At 47.3% G+C, this 22935-nt stretch overlaps 1 long non-coding RNA gene and 1 pseudogene across 1 annotated transcript; both read right to left on the bottom strand.

Annotated features, from left to right (window-relative positions):
* Positions 1-654: 654 nt before the first annotated feature.
* LOC115830916 lies at positions 655-21114 on the bottom strand. The gene is made up of 3 exons (XR_004026464.1): positions 20853-21114; positions 13754-13756; positions 655-689 (listed from the first exon to the last, which is right to left on the bottom strand). It is a non-coding gene; the product is annotated as an uncharacterized LOC115830916 (long non-coding RNA).
* LOC100580352 lies at positions 15772-16844 on the bottom strand (annotated as a pseudogene).
* Positions 21115-22935: the final 1821 nt, after the last annotated feature.

Consider the following 22935-nt stretch of genomic DNA (forward strand, 5'->3'; position numbering starts at 1 on the left):
CAGCATATTGGCCAGGCTGCTCTCGAACTCCTGACCTTAAGGGATCCGCCTGCCTCAGCCTCCCAAAGTGCTGGGGCTACAGGTGTGAGCCACTGAGCCTGGTCGTGTTTATCCTTTTGGGATTTATTTATTTCACTGACGATAATGTCTTCAAGGTTCATCCATGTTGCAGCCTGTGTCAGAAGTGCCTGTCTGGTTTTGTTTTTGGTTTTGTTTCATTTTGTTTTGTGTTTACATAGAGTCTCACTCTGTTGCACAGGCTAGAGTGCAGTGGCACAATCTGGGCTCACTGCGACCTCCGCCTCCCAGGTTCAAGCGATTCTTGTGCCTCAGCCTCCCGAGTAGCTGGGACTACAGGCACACGCCACCACGCCCGGCTAATTTTTTGCATTGTCTTTTTGTTTTTTGAGACGGACTCTTGCTCTGTCGCCCAGGCTGGAGTGCAGTGGCATGATCTTGGCTCACTGCAAGCTCCGCCTCCCGGGTTCACGCCATTCTCCTGCCTCAGCCTCCCAAGTAGCTGGGACTACAGGCGCCCGCTACCACGCCCGGCTATTTTTTTTTTGTATTTTTAGTAGAGACGGGGTTTCACCGTGTTAGCCAGGATGGTCTCGATCTCCTGACCTTGTGATCCGCCTGCCTCAGCCTCCCAAAGTGCTGGGATTACAGGCTTGAGCCACCGCGCCCGGCTAATTTTTTGCATTTTCAGTAGAGACAGGGTTTCACCAAGATGGCCAGGCTGGTCTTGAACTCCTGACCTCAGGTGATCCGCCCACCTCGGTCTTCCAGGATGCTGGGATTACAGGCGTGAGCCACCGCACCGGCCAGAAGTGCCTGCCTGTTGAAGGCTGAACAGTCTTCCATTGTATGAATGCGCTGCAGTGTGCTTTTTCATTCATCTGTCCACAAACCCTTGGGTTGCTTCCACATTTTGGCTGTTGTGAATAATGCTGCTATGAATATGGGTGCACAAATCTCTCTTCCACTCCTGGTTTCTAATTCTTTTTGGTAGGTACCCACAAATGCAACTGCGGGAACATCTGATCATTCTGTTTCTAATTTTTCCAGTACACGCCATACTATTTTCCCTGTTCCTTCACGGTTTTACATTCCCTCCAATCATATTCGAGCATTCCTACTTCCCTCTAGTCTCACCAATGCTTGTTTATCATATCCATCGTAATGTGTGGTGTCACATTATTGGGTTGATTTGCGCTTCCCTACGATGAGTGATTTTGAACATCACTTGACATGCTTATTGGCCATTGCTATATCTTCTTTAGGGACACGTCTACTTGAGTCTTCTGACCATTGTTAATGGGATGCTTTGGGTTTCTTGTTGTTTAGTTCTAGCTGTTCTTGATATACGATGGATATCAGCCTCTTTTCAGAGATATGATTTGCAAGTATTTTTCCTAATCCATGGGTTATCTTTTTACTCAGTTCACAGTGTTTTTTGCTGCACAAAAGTGTCTGTCCCCCATTTAGATGTCATCCAAGGAATTTAATTTTCTTTTGTTGCCTATGCTTTTGGTGTCATATCCCAGAAAGCATTGCCCAATCTGATGTCATGAAAGTGTGGCCAATGTTTTCTTTTAGGCATATGATACTTTTAGCACTTGGGGTTAGGTCTTTGATCCAGTTTGTGTTAATTTTTGCACCTGGTGTGACACAGGGTCCACCTTCCTTCTGCATGTGGAAATCAAGTTCCTCCAACACCATTTCTTGAAAAGGCTGCTTTTCCACCAATGAGCTTTCTTAGCACTCGTGAAAAATCATTTGAACATAGAGGTGAGAAGTTATTTCTGGGCTCAAAAACAAACAAACAACAAGCGACAACAGATAAGGATACAGCATGAGCCGGGCGCAGTCGCTCACGCCTGTAATCCCAGCACTTTGGGAGGCTGAGGCAGGCGGATCACCTGAGGTCAGGAGTTCAAGACCAGCCTGACCGACAGGGAGAAATCCCCGTCTCTACTACAAATACAATGTTAGCTGGGCGTGCTGGCACATGCCTGTAATCCCAGCTACTCGGGAGGTGGAGGCAGGAGAATCGCTTGAACCCAGGAGGCAGAGGTTGCGGTGAGCCAAGATTGCACCATTACACTCCAGCCTGGGCAACAACAGTGAAACTCCATCTCAAAACAAAAAACCAGCATGATTTCAAGAGCAGAAAGAGAAGAGCTTCAAAACTAGCATAATGAGAAAGTTAGGAAGCTTCTTACCAAAGCATCTGGAAATAGACAAGAAATTCTTGTGAACTCAAATTTTCCTACTGTACTGTCAAACACTAGAACTCACTGATTCCATCTTTCTGTATTTTGGGACCCAATTATCCACTTCTCTTCATTCCGCATCCCACCCCTTTTCTTCCTAGCATCTGCTAACCCCTTTTCTACTCTCCACCTTCCTGAGATTCCCTTTGTGTGTAGCTGTGTGATGGAGTCTCTTTCTGTTGCCCAGGTTGGAGTGAACAGGCACAATCTGGGCTCACTGCAATCTCCGCCTCCCGAGTTCAAGCGCTTCTTGGGCCTCAGCCTTCCGAGTAGCTGAGACTACAGGCACGCGTCACCATGCCTGGCTAAATGTTTGTGTTATTAGTAGAGACGGGGTTTCACCATGTTGGCCAGGAGGGTCTCCAAGTCCTGGCCTCAAGTGATCCGTGCGACTTGGCCTCCCAAAGTGCTGGGATTACAGGCCCGAGCCACCCACATCTGGCCAAGATTTTCTTTTTTGTTCCCACATCTAAGTGAGGACATGTAATATTTGTCATTCTGTGCCCGAGACTTACTTCACTTAACATACAGACCCTGCAGCCTCATCCATTTTTTCTGCAGTGGAGAGGATTTTATTCCTTTTTAGGCTGAATAGTACCGCATAGTGTGTGTATACCAGTTTCTTCATTGAAACAAATTTCTAAAAAGCAAGTATTTTAAAAATGTCTCGGAATGTGAAACTTTAGGGATCCTGTGCCCATTTTATTCTTTTCTATTTCCCATTTTATGTATATGTAAGTGTATAATAAAGCAGCAATCAATGTGTGTAGAAATCTGTAACTTCAACAAATGTAAAATGAGGGATGCTAAGTGGTGGCTGCGCGCCGATGCTCACGCCTATAATCCCAGCACTTTGGGAGGCCGAAGTGGGTGGATCACCTGAGGTCGAGAGTTCAAGACCAGCCTGACCAGTATGGAGAAACAATGTCTCTACTAAAAATACAAAAAAAAAAAAAAAAAAAAAAGAACGGGGCGTGGTAACGCATGCCTGTAATCCCAGCTACTCGGAAGGCTGAGACAGAAGAATCGCTTGAATACGGGAGGCAGAGGTTGCAGTGAGCCGAGATCGTGGCATTGGACTCCAGCCTGGGCAACAAGAGTGAAACTCTTGTCTCAAAAAAAAAAAAAAAAAAAAAAAAAGAAAAAGAAAAGAAGAAAAAAAAAAAGAAAATATTACTCCCATTATCGCAGGGGGTGTTCAGCCCTGATGATATTGTTTTCTAATATCCAGGGAAGGAGAGTATGACATTACTCCCAATATCGCAGGGGGTGGACATCTTTTTGTGATATCGTGTCTAATATCCAAGGAAACAGAGGATGACATTACTCCCAATATCGCAGAGGGTGGACACACCCCTGGGATACTGTTGCGAATATCCCAACGGGGAGAGGATGATGTTACTCCCCATATCGAAGGAAGTGTACACCACCCCTGTGATATGGTTCCTGATATCCAGAGAGGAAAAGAATGCTATTACTCCCAACAGAGTAGGAAATGTATACCCGCGCAGTGATATCTTCCCCAATATCCGAGGGGGAGAGGATCATATTATTTCCAATATCGCAGGGTGCGTACACCCCCTCTGTAATCTTGTTCCTAATATCCAGGTGGGCAAAGAATCATATGACTGCAAATATCGCAGGTGGTGTACAACCCCCTTATAATGTGGTTCCCAATATCCAGGGAAGGAGGGAACGATATTACTACCAATATCGCACCAGCTATACAACCCACTGTGATTTCGTTTCTAAAAACCGTGGGGGAGAGGATGATATTACTGTCAATATCACACCCCCACCCCGTGATATTCTTCCTAATACCCAGAGGGCGAGAGGATGTTATGACTCCTAATATCACAGGGGGTTTGACACCAATATCCCAGGGAGTGGACACCCCCCTGTGATGTTCCTAATATCCAGGGGGAGAGAGGATGATATTACTCCCAATATCGCAGGGGATGTAAACCACCCCTGGGATATGACTCCTAATATCCAGGCGGAGAGAGGAAGATATTACTCCCAATATCGCAACATGTGTACAAACCCCGTGATTTGGTTTTGAACATCCAGGGAGCAGAGGATGATATTACTCCCCATGTTGCAGGGAGTGTACCCACCCAGGTGATACTCTTCCTAATATCCAGAGGGCGACGGGATGATATTACTCCCAATATCGCAGGGGGTGCCCACATCCCTGTGAAGCTCTTCCTCATATCTAGAGGGAGAGAGGATGATATCACTCCCACTACCGCAGGGGGTGTACACAGCCCTGTGAAACTCTTCCTCATATCCAGAGGGGGCGAGGATGATATGACTCCCAATATCGCAGGGGGTGTACACCCCTCCTGTCATATTGTTCTTAGTACCCTGGGAGGGAGAGGATAAGATTACACTGAGTGTCGCAGGGAATGTACACCCTCCCCCTCTGATACCCTTCCTCATATCCAGGGGAAGAGAAGAGAATTTTACTCCCAATATCGCAGAGGCAGTACACCCACCCCTGTGATATTATTCCTAATATGCAAGGGGGGAGAGAATGATACTTCTCCCAATATCGCAGGGGTGTTCGCATCCCCAGTTACATTTTTCCTAATATCTAGGGGAGAGACAATGAGATGACAGCAAATGTCGCAGGGTCTGTGCATCCCTTCCTGAAATTGTTCCTAATATCCAGGGGGGAAGAGGATGATATCAAATATCAAAGGGGGTGTACAGGCCCCCCCCACGATATTGTTCTTAATATTCATGAGGGGAGACGACGATATTACTCCAAACATCGCAGGGGTTTTTCATACCCCCTGTGATATTGTTGCTAATATCCACGGGGGGAGAAAATAATATTACTTCCAATATTGCAGGTGGTGTACACACCCCGCCTGAAATATTGCACCGAATATCCAAAGAGGGAGAGGATGGTACTAATACCAATATCGAAGTGTGTGTACACGCCCCTTGTGATATGGTTTGTCATATCCAGGGGGCAGGAGGATGATATTAGTCCCAACATCGCAGAGGGTGTACACTACCCCTGTGATATTGTCCCTAACTTCCAGAGGGGAGAGGATGATATCACTCCCCATATCTCAGAAGTTGTACATCCCCGGTGATATTGTTCGTCATATCCACGGAGGCACAGGATGACATTCCATCAAATTTCGCGACAGGCGTAGACGCACACTGTGATATTGTTCCTAATATCCGAGAAGGGAGAGGGTGATATTACTCCCAATAAAGCAGTGGGTGTACATTACCCCTGAGTTTTTGTCTCTAATATCCGGGGGCGGGGGGGAGAGGATAACATCCCCTCCAATTTGGCAGGTGGTTGGACACCCCTTGTGATATTGTTTTTAATATCCAGCGGGGAAGACAAGAATACTATTTTGGATAGTCCGATTCATCCGCTCCACCTTTCCGGAACTCTGAGGCCGGTAGGCGGCGTGCAGTTTCCATGTGACCCCCGATACCTTTGCCGTCTTCTGTACCAAGTCAGCCACAAACGCAGGCCCGTTATCCGAGCCGATCCGTAAGGGCCGTCCCAATCTAGGAATGAGATCTCGAAGAAGCACACGGGTTACTTCCAGAGCTTTCTCAGTTCGCGTTGGATAAGCCTCCACCCACCCAGAGTAGGTGCACCCAAGAACTAGGAAATACCTGTTACCTCCACACCTTGGCATCTCTGAGAAGTCTACCTGGAGATCTTCACAGGGGGCTGCTCCATCAGCTTGTATGCCGGGCGGGCGGGACGGCTGGACCTTGCCTCGCATGATGCTGTCGGCGGGTAACACACAGCTGCGACACTGTTGTGGCAAGGGCTGACGAATGCGCGATGTCGAAATACCGGCCTAACAGCTTTCGCGGTGACTCCTGACCTGGATGGGTGGTTGCACGCACGGCCAGTACAACTGCAGCTCCTAGCAGCTGTGGCACAGCCACTTTCCCATCTGGTAACCCAATCCATCCTTCTTCCACCACTTGTCCTTCCCTCTACCTGGAGAAAGTCCTTTCCTTCTTTAGAAGAAGTAGGTACAAGATCAGGTGCTTGAGGGAGCACAGGGGTGCCCTGGTGCCCGGAAGGGGCCAGATGCTGCTTTTCCAGCCTCTGAGTCAGCGCGGGCATTCCCCAAACCCACCAAGGTGGAAGCTCGCTGGTGTCCTCTGCAGTGCAGAACTGCCACCTTGTGGGGTTTCCATACTGCTTCGAATTATTGCAAGATTTCTTGTTGATATTTTCTGTCTTTTCCAACCAGAGTTCAATAGGCCCTTTTCTTTCTAGAATGCTCCATGCACTTGAAGGGTTCAAAAGGCATACTGAGAATCAGTGTCGATGTTGACAGTCTTACCTTCAGGGAGTTCTAAGGCCCAAATGAAAGCAATGAGTTCAGCTTTCTGGGCTGAAGTGCCCTGGGGCAATGACCTGGTCCAAAAACGGTGTCCAGGCTTCCCACTGCATACCCTGCACCTCTCTCTCCTTGTGGGATGATGAAGCCGCTCCTGTCCACGTCTACTTCCCAGTCTACTGATGCCCAAGGCTGGTCCCGGAGGTCAGGCCTGCTAGAGTCAACTGAGTCCCACACTTATACACGATCATGCTCGACAGGGCTCTCTCTGATACCGGGAGGAAGGTGGCGGGGTTTAGGGTGTTCCAAACTTCAGTGGTTATACGGGGATTTTCACAGAGCAAACTTTGGTCCTCGGGGAGTCTAGCATTCTTTAGCCAACGATGTCCTTTAGTATTCATTAAAGTCACCACAGCATGGGGGGCCTTTCTGTGCAGGTTTTGCCCAGGAGTCAGCTTATTTGCTTCTTGTACTAGGAGGGCACTTGCTGCCAAGGCCCTCAAACACGGGGGCCATCCTTTAGGAACCCCGTCTAGTTGTTGGGAGAGGTAGGCCACCAGCCTCGGCCAGGGCCCTACAGTTTGGGTGAAAACTCCAGCTGCCATCTTTTCTCTCTCTGACGCATACAATGGAAAAGGCTTTGTCAGATCGGGTAGCCCCAGGGCTGGGGCTGACATCAGTTTTTTTCCTTTAACTCATGAAAGGCTTGCTGTTGTTGGGATCCCCATTCAAAAGGTTCCCAGTCTCCCCCTTTGTGACCTCATATAAAGGCTTGGCTAATACTGCAAAGTTCGGGATCCACAGTCTACAAAACCCCACAGCTCCTAAGAATTCTCTCACCTGCCTTCTGCTCTTAGGCTCCGGTCGATTGCAAATGACCTGCTTTCTTTCTGCTCCCAGGCTGCGTTCCCCATGTCGGATAGTCAATCCCAAGGAACGTACCTGCTGTCGGCAGATGTGAGCTTTTTTCTCGGACACCTTATACCCACAGTCCTCCAGGTGCCGGAGTAGGGCATCCGTTCCCGTGGCGCACCCAACTGCCGTGGGCTGTCCCAGCAAAAGGTCATCAACGTACTGGAGCAACACGCAGCCTAGGTCTCCGGTGGGAAACTTCTGGAGGTCTGGGGCCAACGCCTCCCCGAAGCTGGTGGCGGAGTTCTTGAACCCTTGGGGAAGCCGGGTCCAAGTGTACTGAGTAGTGACACCTGACTCCAGATCTTCCCACTGAAAGGCAAACAGCTTCTGGCTCTCAGGGGCTAATCTGATAACGAAAGAATGCATCTTTCATGTCCAAGCAGGTGAACCAGCTGTCCTCAGCTGGCAGCAACCCCAACAATGTGTACGGGTTAGGTAGTGTTGGATGGAAAGTCACTGTAGCTTGATGAAGCAAGCGCAAATCCTGTACTGGCCTGTGGTCCTTGGTCTGTGGCTTGGGAACAGGCAGGAGGGGAGTGTTCCATGGAGACTGACAAGGAACTCTAATTCCAGAAGTTCTTAGGTGCCTTGAGATGGACCTGGATACCTTGAAGAGCATCTCTGGGGACTGGGTCCTGTTTTTGCCTAACCGGCTGGGCCCCAGGCTTCATTTCTATGAGTACGGGGGCTTGGTTGACTGCCAACCCTGGAGGGTTGTCTTCCGCCCCTACTCTTGGCCACCGCTTGGCCAGAGCTGGTCTTCTTTCTTGGCCCGGCTCAGTGAAGAAAAGTCTCCATTCCTCCTCTCGTGGGACTGTAAGGGTCATAATGACTCCCGTTCCGGGTAACTTTAGCAGCAAATAGCTGTGCTCCGTCAAAGAGATAGTGGCTCTCAGCTTGTTAAGCAAGTCCCTCCCCAACAAGGGCAAGGGACAGTCAGGCATGGACAAAAACGGATGAATCACCGTATGTCCTCCTACGGTGCAAGTCCCAGGCAAGCAGAGAGCTTGCTTTGCTGAAACCCCCGTGGCTCCCATGATGTCAATAGTCTTTTTGGAGAAGGGGGCGACTGGGGCGGTCACTAGTGAATGTTCAGCACCGGTATCTATGAGAAAATCAACGTCTCTACCCCCGACTGTCATTCTGACCATAGGCTCTTTGGGGACACTTGAGCCTGCTCTCCCTCAGTCCAAGAACCCTTCTGCCAGGTTGAGCAGGGCCCCTTCCTCCTTGTCCGGGGCCTCCTGCTCTGAGTCACCTTGTTTTCTTTTTAGCTGAGGGCATCTGTTCTTCCAATGGCCTATTTCTTTACAATAAGCACACTGGTCACGCTGCCAACTCTGACAGCCAAGCTGTTTCTTTCCCAAGGCCCCCCTTCCCTTGCCTTTTTGGGGGGACCCCTCTGATTGCTGCAGCTAACAAACAGGTCGGCATTTTGCCGGGCCTGACGTTCACTCTCTTTGCGGTTTCCCTTACAGCTTACTGCATCCCTGTTTACAAACACCTGCTTAGCTATTTCTAAGAATGGTGATGTATTCCTCCCTGTAAGCCCAGCCTGTTTCTGCAGTTTTCTTCTCATGTCTTCTGCGCTTTGAGTGACTCAAGCCATGTGAAGCATGCGCTGATTTTCAGGGCTATCGGGATGAAAGGGAGTATACACACTATAGGCTTCATACAGTCTCTGGTAGAATTGTGCTGGACTTTCTTCTTTTCCCCGAATGACCTCAGAGACCTTGTTAACGTTTGTGGCCTCCTGAGCTCCCCTCTTGAATGCCTCCAAGAGAGCTTCCCTGTCTCGGTTTAGCCTTTGCATATCCTCTCTTTCATTTGGGTCCCACTGGGGGCCAGTTCCTGGTAACTGGGTCCTTCCATACTCTTGGGGGTTTTGCTAATCAGCTGGTGCATGTTCCTCTAGCCACTTAGTTGCTGCTTGGAGCACTCTCTGCCTTTCATCTCTGTGAAAGAGGAACATGAGCAACTGGTGGCCATCAGCCCAGGTGGGGTTGTGGGTCTGGATAATAGTTTGGAGCAAATCAATTCGAACTTGTGGCTTTTCGGGATGGGACGGGTTATTATTTTTCCAGTCGAGAAGGTCGGCCGAGGTGAAGGGCTGGTAAAAGAAAACACGCCTCTCCACCACGTGACCATCCTCCTCTATCCCAGTATACCGCTGCTCTCTCGGGGGCATTTGGATCCCCGCTTTGGGTCGTCAACGAGCTGCCAAGGGAGGGGTTTCTCCCGTGTCATCACCTCCTCTCGTCTACTCTGGGTGGCCTAGGGATAGGCTCGTCTTGCGGAGGTGCAAGCCCTGTGGGCTCAAGAGTGGGGAGCCTCTTTCCCTGGTAAGGGGAGGGCACCACTGGGATCACTGGTGCCATCTCCTGCAGTGGATCTTCTGATGTTGGGTCGAACGGAACTTGAGGAGTTGATTTCCCTGGGCGGGTGGAGCGGGATCCTTCCTTAGCTATCTGTCCCTTTGCTACTAGTGTTGCTGCTGCCTGCCCTCTTAGCCACTGTGGGGGGTCTCACACCAGCTGTCACCAAGTGTCTATGTAGGGGAACTGGTCTAGGTATCCTTTCCCAGTTACCTTGTGCCACAGCTGAGAAACAAGGGACGTGTCCATCCAGGCTTCCTTCTGACGGCGAACCCACTTATAACGTTGGGCAATCTATTTCCTACAAAGTTCTAAGTTCCCCGGTGGTCTGGTGGTTAGGCGTTGGCGCGCTCACAGCCACGGCCCAGGTTCGATTCCCGGTCATGTGAACCAAGAAGTGGAGCAGGACGAGCCGCGGACATAAACCCCTCAGACACCGGATTCAAGAAGGACGACGTTCCTTTCAATCGGCCGGGAGAGTCGGCAGACTCGCGTCTTAAGAGCCAAGCTCCCCTGGAAGGAAGACAGACTTCCTGGGCCTTCTCTCAGGGCTTACAACTCTAAGAGGTTCCACGTGAAAGGGTCGTGATGGAATCAGAACACATGTGCTTAGAGCTGGGGGAGGTTCCTCTTTCCACCTCAGGCCGGCTCAGCAGTGGCACTGGCTGGTCTCGCCACTGACTTCATTCCACTTCAGAGACAGGAGACACAAAGAGAAATGCCTTCTCAGGGCCACAGGATGATAGGACTCCCAATATCGCAGGGGGTGTACACACCCCTGTGAAACTCTCCCTACTATCCAGAGAGAGGTGAGACACCCTGTGAAACTCTCCCTACTATCCAGAGGGAGAGAGGATGATATGACTCCCAATACCGCAGGGGGTGTACACAACCGCCTGAGATTGTTCCTCATATCCAGAGCGAAAGAGGACGTTATGACTCTCGATATCGCAGAGGGTGTACACTCCTCCTGTCATATTGTGAGGAATATTACTTATCACAATTAATAATCTCAATTAATAGATATTCATAATTATCAATATTAATAACTGATCATATAATTTTTAAAATCAATACCAGTAATAATGACAATTAATATTCAAGAGTTATACTGATGATAATTATGAAAATTAACTATTAATAACGCCTAATATTAATAACTGGGACTGACCTTATTCATTAGAAAACAGTAATATTAGCTCCTAATTAATATTACTATTAATTAATATTACTACTAATTAATATTACTATTGATAATCTGAAAACTTTTTATTAGCCATTATTTATTAATATTAATATTGGTAATTCCTATTAATGTGACTCCCAAATGAGTAACAAGTAATACTGACAGGACTCCTAATACTGCAGTGGGTGTACCCCCACCTGTGATATTGTTCCTAATGTCCAGGGAGGGAGAGAGCGTGGTATGACTTTCGATATCGCAGTAGGTGTACACCCACCCGCCCATATTGATCCGAATAGAATCTCCAGGGGGTGGAGTATGACGTTACTCCCAATAGAGCAGTGGGTGCACATCCACCCGGGGATATTGCTCCTCGTATTCACGGAACAAGAGAATGCTATGACTCCCAGTATCTCAGGAAGTGTACACCCCTTCGCTGATATTGTTCCTAATATCCGGAGGGGGAGAGGGTGATATCACTGCCAATATCGCAGGCTGTGTACACCCACCCTGTGATATTGTTCCTAATAGCCAGGAAGGGAGAGGACGCTATGACTCCCCAGACAGCAGGAGGTGTACACCCACCCTGGGATATGATTCCCAATATCCACGGAGAGGCTGATATGACTCCCAATATCACAGGGGGCGTACATCCATTCTGGGATATTGTTCTTAATATTCCAAGGCGGAGACGTTCATATAACTCCCAATATCACAGAAAGTGTACAAACCCATGTGATATTGTTCCTACTATCCAGGAGAAGAGAAGATGATATCACCCCCCCATATCGCAGGAGGTGTAATATCCAGGGGGGGAGAGGGGGGTGATATTACTCCCCACATCGCGCCCATCGAAGGGGAGTAAGAGCCTAGGGGAGTAAGATGATGCCAGGCGGGGAGTAAAAGAGCCAGCCCCCGTCGCCCCCTGGTTCTTAGGACCCCCGTTGGACTCACAGCCTGTTTACCATATTGTCAGTAATACTATCTCCCCCTCTGGAAATTATGAACTATTGCACAGACGGGTGTACACCCACGGTGTACAGAGGATGTTCACCCGTCTGTATTGGGAGTAATATCATCCTCTTCCTCCCTCAATATTAAGAACAGTATCACAGGAGTGTTTCTACTCCCTGCGATATTGTGTGTCATGTCCTCCTAATTAGAAACAATATCAGTGGGGGCGTGTCCACCTTCTGTGACATTTAAAGTAATATCCCCTTCCGTCCAGGATCATGGGAACAATATTCTTGGGGGTGTACACTTTCTGCGATATATGTAGTCATATCACCCCCTCCACCTTGGAATATTATTAAGGACCATCTCACACGGGGGTGTACCCTTCCTGCGATATTGGGAGTAATATCAACCTGTCGGCCTCTGAATATTAGGAAGAATATCATAGGGTGGGTGTACACCTCCTGCTCTATTATGGGGAGTAATATCTATTATGGGGAGTAATATCGTCTCCCTTTCAGGATATTAATAACAATATCACAGGTTGGGTGAACACAGCCTGCAATGCTGGAATTATTATCATCCTCTCCTCCTCGGGATACTAGGAACAATATCACAGAAGGGCTGTACACTCCCTGTGATATTGGGAGTAACATCATACGCTTCTTCCGTGAATATTAGGAGCAGTATCACTGGGTAGCTGTGTTAGCAGTCATGTCATACTCTACCCGCTGGATATTCGGATCAGTGTCACAGGGTGAGTGTACACCTACTGTGATATTAAAACTAATATGCTCTCCATCCCTGGAGATTAGGAACAATATCACAGGTAGGTGTACACCCCCTGCAGTATTAGGAGTCATAATATTGTGAATTATTAAACAGCAGTCTCATTAATAATTATCAATGGTAATATTAATAGCATAACATTATTAATCATTAATGATTATTTTAAAGATAGGATTATGCATTAAAATTACTATTGTCATTTTTAATATTATTTATTAATCTTAATATTAATCATTGTTTTATTACCAACATCACTTACGATTGATTTCAGTAACATTAATTACTGATATCATTATTTTATTAATAGTGATGTTGCTATTAATAGTAATCGTTAATATTTTTAATGCGTATTGTTTTACTGTCTGTAGTGTAATTATCAATATCGATGGTTACTATTATTATATTATTAATAAAACTGTTCCCGATATCCGTGGGGGAGAGGATATGACTCCCAATATCGCAGAAAGTACACCCCTCTATGATGTTACTCCTAATAGCCGGGGATTAGAGGATGACATTATTGAAAATATCGCAGTGGGTGTCCATCCCTACGGTCATCTTGTTCCTAATATCCTGGTTGGGAGCGGATGATATGACTCCCAATATTGCAGGGGGCGGAGACCTCCCCCGTGATACTGCCCCTAACATCCAAAGGTGGAGAGGACGATATTTCATCCAATTTCGCCGGGGGTGCACACCACCCCTGTGATAGTGATCCTAATATCCAGGGTGCGAGAAGATGGTATTAGTCTGAATATTGCAGGAGGTATACACTCCCTAGGGATATTGTTCCTAATATCCAGGGACGTAGAGGATGCTATCACTCCCAATATAGCAGGGGTGTACACCCCTTCTGTGACATTGTTCCTAATAGGCAGCGGGGGAGAGGAAGATAATACCCCGAATATGGCAGGGGGTGTACACCCCCTTGTGACATTGTTCCTTCTATCCTGGGAGGGAGAGGAAGATAGTGGCGGCAATGTCGCAGGGGCAGTACACACCCACTGTGATATTGTTCTGAATATCCCTAAGGGGAGAAAATGAGGTTACTTCCAATATCGCAGGGGGTGTACATCCTCCTGTGATTTTTTTTTTTTGAGACGGAGTCTCGCTCTGTCCCCCAGGCTGGAGCGCAGTGGCGCGATCTCTGCTCACTGCAAGCTCCGCCTCCCGGGTTCACGCCATTCTCCTGCCTCAGCCTCCCGAGTAGCTGGGACTACAGGCGCCTGCCAACACGCCCGGCTAATTTTTTGTATTTTTAGTAGAGACGGGGTTTCACCGTGTTAGCCAGGATGGTCTCGATCTCCTGACCTCGTGATCCGCCCGCCTCGGCCTCCCAAGGTGCTGGGATTACAGGCTTGAGCCACCACGCCTGGCCGGCGATATTCTTATATTCAGGGGGAGAGGATATTACCCCCAAGATCGCAGGGGCTGTAGACACCTCCCGCGATACGGGGAGTAAGCGCCAGAACCTCTCCTCCCCTGGCTCTCGGGACCCCCATCGCAGGGGGGCGAGGCGCCCCCCGTGACACGGGGATTAAGAGCCAGCCCCTCCCCCCCCCCCCCCCGGCTCTTAGGACCCGGAGGCGCCCTCGCCCCCCTGCGATGTGGCTTGTAGTATCCATGGGGGGAGACGGGGGTGATATTACTCCCCGCATCGCCAGGGGCGCCCTGTTAATCCTTTAGTCCTAGGATGTTTTCTCTACTGCCACACTTGGTTGACACCCTGGGACATTATTTTCCGTATTCTAGGAAGATGCCACTACTAAAGTCACAGGGGTGTATACACCCTGCTATATCCGTAACGTTGTAGGGGAATGTTAATCCTGTCACAGGACTCTGCACAGTGATATTCACAATATCCTAGCGGGACAATAATATGTGTACACCGTGGGGTGTTATTCTCAGTCTCCTAAGGGGAAGTTACTTTGATTGCCACACGGGGTATGTTCCCTTTGATATTATTCATCATATGCTAGAGGGATGTCACTCCTTATGTCACAGGGTTTCTACACCTTGTCAAATTCCTCGTATTATCCTTAGATGTCACTCCTCGTATCACAGAGGGTGTACACTCTGTGATATTGTCATATTCTAGGGAAATATTACTTTTAATGTCACACAGGGTGTACACCTTGTGAAATATTTCGTTATAGTTTTGTGGGATGTTACTCCTGATGTCACACGGGGTGTACACACAGTGATATGTGTAATATTCTCTAGAAATGTTACTCGTAAGTCACAGTTCCTGTACACCCTTTAATATTCTTCGTAATACTCTGGGAAAACGTAACTACTAATGTCACAGGGAGTATAGACCCTGTCATAAAATTCGAAATATCCTTACAGGAGTTCACTACTAATTTCACAATGTGTGTACACCGCCTGTGTCATTCTTCGTAATATCCTAGCAGGATGTTTCTTTCAATGTCACAAAGGGTGTACAAAATGTCGAAGGTGTTCACCTTGTGACATCTGTAATACCCTAGAAGGATGTTACTCCTAATATGTCACAGGGGTGTACACCCTTTGATATTTGTAATGTCATAGATATGACTTCAAGTATCACAGTGGATGTACACAGTGTATACCCTGTGATATGATTCATAATATCCTAGGGCGATACAACTCCTGATATCACAGTGCGCGTACCCCGTGTGTGTACACCCTTGATATGAGTCATCATATCCAGGGTAAAGATTACTGCTAAGATCACACAGCATGCACACCCTGTGATATTTTTCTTCATATTATAGGGAGATATTGCTTCTCATATCACAGTGGGTGTACCCCTTGTGTGTATACTGACAGTATTTTTTCTATCCTAGGGAGGTATTACTCCTAATGTCACAGTGGGTGTTCACCCTGTGTTATCATTCTTATTTGACCTTGCTGCCCTTTTTAACCCACACTACAAAAGGAATGGAACAGATAAAAAGACATTGAGATTAGACTGTGCTGCCGTGTGGCCACTGCAGGACACCTTTAATATCCCTGTTTCTCAGGCTGTAGATGAAGGGGTTCAGCATGGGGGTGACCACCGTGTACATCACTGAGGCCACTGCACCCTTTCTGCGGGAAGATGACGCATCTGAACCGAGGTACCCTACAACGCCTCTTCCATAAACTCAGCAAACAACTGACAGGTGAGACCCACAGGTGGGGAAGGCTTTATACTTCCCACCTGACGATGAAACCCTCAGAATGGAGGAAACAATTTTACAGTAAGAGAAAAGGGTCCCCGAGATGGGAAGGAAACCAAATATGGTGGCAGGGAAATACATGATTATGTTATTGGTGAACGTGTCACAAATGGCAAGATGGGGGAGTTGAGAAGGGTCACAGAAGAAATTAGGAATTTCCACATCCTTGAAGCAGGTCATTAGCAAGGCAATCAAGTTGTGCAGCTGGGAGTCTAAAAGACTGAGAGAAGAAAAAAAGACAACAAAACTAGGAAGCCACAGAAACACGGGTTCATGATGGCTGAATGATATAGAGGGTGACAGATGGCTACAAACCGGTCATAGGCCATCACACTCAGGAGCGTGTCTCTCTTCTGTGCCTCCAAAAATGTCAAAGAGAGACATCTGAGTCAGGCAGCCTGCATAGGAGATGACTCTGCTATGAGATTGGACGTCCACAATCATCTTGGGGACCATGGTGGAGGTGAAACCGATGTCAGGCAAGGACAGGTTGGAGAGGAAGAAGTACATGGGGGTGTGGAGGTGGGAGTCAGGGCTGACGGCCAGGATGAGGAGGAGGTTCCCCAGGACAGTGACCAGGCACATGGACAGGAACAGCCCAGCGAGGACCGGCTGCAGTTCTGGATCCCCTGAGAGTTCTAGGAGGAGGAATATAGAGACATCTGTTAGATTCTGTGGGTCTGCATAGTTTGGACACCTTTTGCCTAGAAAAGGGGGTTGAAAAATGGGAAACAAGTAAACCAACACCCAGCATTGTGTCTGCATTTTGGATAGAAGCAATTCACAAGTAATGTTTTCAGATTTCAGAGCAATCCACACACTCAGCAATATTTTGCAGTTCTGACAAACTCAATTGTCTTCTAATGCTTTCATCATTGATTTCTGTGTTATTCACTTCTTGCTGTACACACCTGCCTTAGAGACACTAGATTCAAGAATGTTCCAAGAACCAGATCATCTTATATAACAAATTCCTAACTAGAAAATACAGCCTATCTTTTCCGAAGAAAAATATATAATAAAACCATTCTCTTCACTTTAAGAAAAAGGTTATCCTAATTAAAGGAAATTCAGAACTCAAATATTTTATTTTATTCTACTAGATAGATACAAATTCCCTTGATTTAGAACATTCTTAAACACTGTATAACAGCTGAGACCATGTCACCTGGAAATGAAATGAAAGTTGATAGTTTATAAGCAGAAAATAGTTCCACATGCCGGTTAGGTCCTAGTGATTTCATCATTACGTTTTCTGACTTTTCTCCAAGAGAGTAATTGCTTCCTCAAATCTGTGGGTCTGGTTTTAAAATTCATGTAAGGTATAACTCCTGTCCTTAGCTTAGGTGGACTTAGAGTTTTCATCAGAAAGTTTGGCCGGACACGGTGACTCACTCCTGTAATCCCAGCACTTTGGGAGGCCGAGGAGGGTGGATCACGGGGTCAGGAGAGCAAGACCATCCTGGCCAACATGGTGAAACCCTGCCTCTACTAAAAATACAAAAACTTCGCCCGGTATGGTGGTGCGTGCCTGTAGTCCCAGCTACTCTGGAGGCTGAGGCAGGAGAATGACTTGAACCTGGGAGGCAGAGGCTACGATGAGCCGAGATCACACCACTGCACTCCAGCCTGGGCAACAGAAGCAAAACTCCGTCTCCAAAAACAAAAAACAAAAAGAATCAAGTAAGTCGAAGTCACACTGATGACAGCCAATATTTGTGAACCAAGGAAGTGTCAATTCAAGAATTAACAGATTTTTACTTTTGCTATCTCCTCTGTGCCAAGCAAGATATAGGCTCTGGGGAATTATTAATTCAGTTTATTAAATCTCCCAGTTCTTTTCAATACAGAGAATATTTATATGACAAAAGTTAAAAATATAAGTTACAAAAAATACTGTTGAGTGATGCTGTCTCATTTATGAAACCAACTAATTGCTCTAGGCATCTTTCAAAAATTTCAACTGACCCTGAAGTTTCAATTTACATACAGAATATCACCCATATTTTTGTTATTTTTCAGTTTTCTCTCAATGGAATCACCACAACTTTTATTTTTGTTTATTTATTTTTTTTTTTGAGATGGAATCTCGCTCTGTCGCCCAGGGTAGAGTGCAGTGGCGCAATCACAGTTCACTGCAGCCTTGACCTCTGAGGCTCAAGCGATCCTCCCACCTCAGCCTCCCAGGTAGCAGGGACTACAGGCATGCACCATGATACCTGGCTAACTTTTATAAAAATTTTTTGTAGAGATGGGGTCTTGCTATATTGCCCAGACTGGTCCTGAACTCCTGGGCTCAAGCAATCCTCCCGCCTTAGCCTCTCAGAATGCTGAAATTACAGGTGTGATCCACTGTGCCCTGCCTCACTGAAATTTTTAAATCATAAAATTATCTGCATTCTGTACGTTCCTTGAGGACACAGACACACTTTTTCATCAATGGGGACACATTCCTACTATAAGGCTGAGAAAAGAGAAGGGAGTTCAATGCTTACTGAATAAGTGTAGGCAAAAACATCACTACCTGTTTCAAAAGCCTCATTATTGTCTTCTCTAGGACAAATACAGAGTCACTTTGCAGTCATTTCCAGATTTCTCTCTAAACAACCCTGGAGCCTATAAATAGGGGTAACTGGTTGGACTCTCAGTTCAAAAAGAATGCCGTGCTTACCTTGTACATGCTGTAGCACTGCTGCAGCACCGAACTATAAACCTTGTCCTGCAAACACGAAAACCCAGCACAGATCACAATTCAAGGGAAAAACAATGTCTATTGTGAAGGGGTGGGTTTGCCCCTCGACACCTGTGGGTGTTTCTCGTTAGGTGGAATGAGAGACTTGGAAAAGAAAAAGACACAGAGACAAAGTATAGAGAAAGAAGGGGGCCCAGGGGACCAGCGTTCAGCATATGGAGGATCCCGCCCACCTCTGAGTTCCCTTAGTATTTATTGGTCATTCTTGGGTGTTTCTCAGAGAGGGGGATGTGTCAGGGTCATAGGATAATAGTGGGGAGAAGGTCAGCAGATAAACGTGAACAAAGGTCTCTGCATCATAGACAAGGTGAAGAATCAAGTGCTGTGCTTTAGATATGCATAAACATCTCCATGCCTTACAGAGCAGTATTGCTGCCCACATGTCCCACCTCCAGCCCTAAGGCGGTTTTCCCCTATCTCAGTAGATGGAACATACAATTGGGTTTTACACCCAGACATTCCATCGCCCAGGGTCGGGCGGGAGACAGAGGCCTTCCTTTTGTCTCAACTGCAAAGAGGTGTTCCTTCCTCTTATACTAATCCTCCTCAGCACAGACCCTTTACGGGTGTCGCGGGTGTCGGGCTATGCGATGGTCAGGTCTTTCCCTTCCCACGAGGCCCTATTTCAGACTATCACATGGGGAGAAACCTTGGACAATACCTGGCTTTCCTAGGCAGAGGTCCCTGCGGCCTTCTGCAGTGTTTGTGTCCCTGGGTACTTGAGATTAGGGAGTGGTGATGACTCTTAACGAGCATGCTGCCTTCAAGCACCTGTTTAACAATGCACATCATGCACAGCCCTTAATCCATTTAACCCTGAGTTGACACAGCACATGTTTCAGAGAGCATGGGGTTGGGGGTAAGGTTATAGATTAACAGCATCTCAAGGCAGAAGAATTTCTCTTAGTACAGAACAAAATGGAGTCTCCTATGTCTACTTCTTTCTACACAGACACAGTAACAATCTGATCTCTCTTTCTTCTTCCCACACTATTGGATAGATGGCAAAGGTACACTGACTCTTGGCCAAACAGTATAATGTTTATAAACTTGGTCCCACCATAGTCGTTCGTGTGCTGAAAGAAAGCGTTTACGTTTTTTCTTTTTTTTTTTTTTGAGATGGGAGTCTTGCTCTGTTGTCCAGGCTGGAGTGCAGTGGTGCAATCTTGGCTCACTGCAACCTTTGCTTCCCTGGTTCAAGCGATTCTCCTACCTCAGCCTCCTGAGTAGCCAGGATGACAGGTGTGCGCCCACCATCCCTGCCCAGTTTTTGTAGTTTTAGTAGAGACAGGGTTCCGCCTAATTGGCCAGGCTGGTCTTGAACCCCTGACCTCAAGTGATCTGCCCACGTCGGCCTCCCAAAGTACTAAGACTACAGGTGTGAGCCACTGTTCCCAGCCAGAAGTGTTTAAATTCTAATTTGTGAATCAGTAAGCCTTACTTTAGGAGGGCTTTCAATATAGATGAAGAATAGAAGGTATTAGTGAGATAAGGTGCATATACATTTTTAAAATATTGTGCTAATGTAAATGATAAACATAAACCTTTGCTATATACCCCAAGAAACTTCCGCAAAAGCCACCTAGTTTAAATCCGACCAAGTAAGGCATTCAACATACTCAGCAATACATTTAAAAAAATAAACAAACAATGACACATTACCAACAACTCCTCCTCTTGATATTCAATAACTGGTTTTCCATCTTTACTGTTTTTCAATTATAGGATTCCAAACAACCTACAAAGTTCGATAAACTGAAATTATACAATGAATTCATTAGACCATGTTTTTTATTTTGCCTTAGTTTAAAAACTTTGAACACGCTACAGCACCAGAAACAGTTTCTTAAAGCAGCCCCAAGAACGAATAAAGCATATAGGAAGAACTTGATTTTAAAATTGCAACCGATTTTGTTTTAATTTTACTTGGATGCCAACAGCCAGAGAACTTTGCTAAATTCTGAATAGTAAAGATCACCCATAACTTCACCATACAATTTCAGAAAGATACACTGTGTAGGTAAATACCATGACCATCCAGAAATTTTCTTCTGGTTCATTAAAGAACTGTCTGTTCTTTTGTATATGTAAAGATTTTGCAGGTTTTGATGGGCTTAAAGTCCTACGAAGGTTAAAAAAATATCTTTGGGACAATTCTCCAGCAGAAGTTTTAAGAATCCACTGAACTTTAAAAGGCACTTAGAGGTATTACCTTGTAAACTGTACAACAGCTTCACACAATCCGACATTTCTAATCTTCTCATTCTTTTCTTTTTGTTTTCTTTTTGGAGACGGAGTCTCACTCTGTCGCCCAGGCTGGAGTGCAGTGGTGCGATCTCGGCTCACTGCAAGCTCCGCCTCCCGGGTTCATGCCATTCTCCTGCCTCAGCCTCTGGAGTAGCTGGGACTACAGGCGCCCGCCACCACGCCCGGCTGATTTTTTTTGTATTTTTAGTAAAGACCGGGTTTCATTGTGTTAGCCAGGATGGCCTCGATCTCCTGACCTCGTGATCCGCCCGCCTCAGCCTCCCAAAGTGCTGGGATTACAGGCTTGAGCGACCGCGCCCAGCCTCTTCTTTTCTACCTCATTTGGATGATAAAATCTTATTTTCCTCCTGACACATGAAGAAACAGAAGCACAACATGAATAGAAACATTACATCTTATCTATTGAAAACGCTAAGTTCAGTGTCGACCTCTTGTGTCGCACAAGCTAATGACAAAAGAAAAGAAAAACCGGTTTCAGAAAAACAGGACTTGTAATCCTAGCACTTTGAGAGGCCGAGGCGGGAGGATCACCTGAGCTCAGGAGTTCAAGACCAGCCTGGGCAACACCGTGAGACCTCGTCTCTATTTAAAATAAGGATAACAGGAATTATCTCATCATTGTGCAAATACCGCCCACCAGTCAGAAAGGCAATTTCGATAGTCAGTAAGTCACATCTGAAGCAGCACCAGGTAATTTTTATGAAAACTCAAGTCTCCAGATTTCCTCCCCTAGTGCTAATTTGTAATACACCAATGCTTGTAAGAAATAAAGGTGTGGACCTCTGCAGACACATAGCTCCCTGAAAATTAAATCCAGCCAGTTCCCAAGCATTTGAACTGAGTGTTTTTTTTTTTTCTTTTTCTGGAGATGGGGTCTCTGTCGCCCAGACTGTAGTGCAGTAGCCCAATTACAGCTCACCTGCAGCCTCAATCACTTGGGCTCAAGCGATCCTCAGGCCTCAGCCTCCTGAGTAGCTGGAAATACAGGTGCGTGCCACCACGCCTGGCTCATTTTTCAATTTTAGTTTTTTTTTTTTTGGTAGAGTTAGGGGTCTTGCTGTGTTGCCGAGGCTGGTCTGGAACTCCTGGCCTCAAGTAATCTTCCCATCTCGGCCTCCTAAAGTGCTGGTATTACAGGCGTGAGTCAGGGCGCCCAGCCTGGACACACACACACACACACACACACACACACACACGCTCTTCCTCTTTTGGGTCAAAACTTTTACAGGGCCCTCCAGGCTTGCATCATTTGAAGTCTGCCACTCTGGTTCCACGCTTCTAGTTGGGGACTACCCACTTAACAAAGCCAAGTTCAATTTCAATTTCCCAGAACTGACGCAAAGCAAAGCGCAAAGAGCCTCAACCTAGGGTGGGGAGTGATACAGACCCAACGGGGCTTTATTGCACAGACAAGCATCGACCCGGGACCTGAAGCGGTCCCTGCCTGCTGTCAGGTCCCCGCAGCAGCCCCCGGCCCGGGTTCGCACCTGGCACAACGCAGGCTAGGTCAGTGCCGCTCGAGGCGGGCAGAACCACAGGGCCGCCGCCCCTGGGGGCACGGACCCCGCCCGCTCGCGCACCGCCCCCTCCGCATACCTCTCCTAAGCGCGGCTCGAAGCGCGGGTTGTAGATGAAGAAACTCAGCAGCGCCGGCGGGAACTGCTTTTCCTGGGCCGCCCAGGGCCGGCTCCCGGCCCCGGCCGCCGCTGCAGCCATCCCGGCCCGGTCTCCACCTCAGGAGCCTCCCACAGCCAGCCCCAGAGACAGCAGCCACCGGCTAGAACACCGCACTTCCGCCTCCGTCGCCACCACCCCGGAAGCGCTCGCCGCCGACCAGGAAGAAGAACCCGCCTGGCAGCGTCCTCTTCTAGCACTCCCGGGTG

Source organism: Nomascus leucogenys, chromosome 17 (assembly GCF_006542625.1).
Source record: "Nomascus leucogenys isolate Asia chromosome 17, Asia_NLE_v1, whole genome shotgun sequence".
NCBI lineage: Eukaryota > Metazoa > Chordata > Mammalia > Primates > Hylobatidae > Nomascus > Nomascus leucogenys.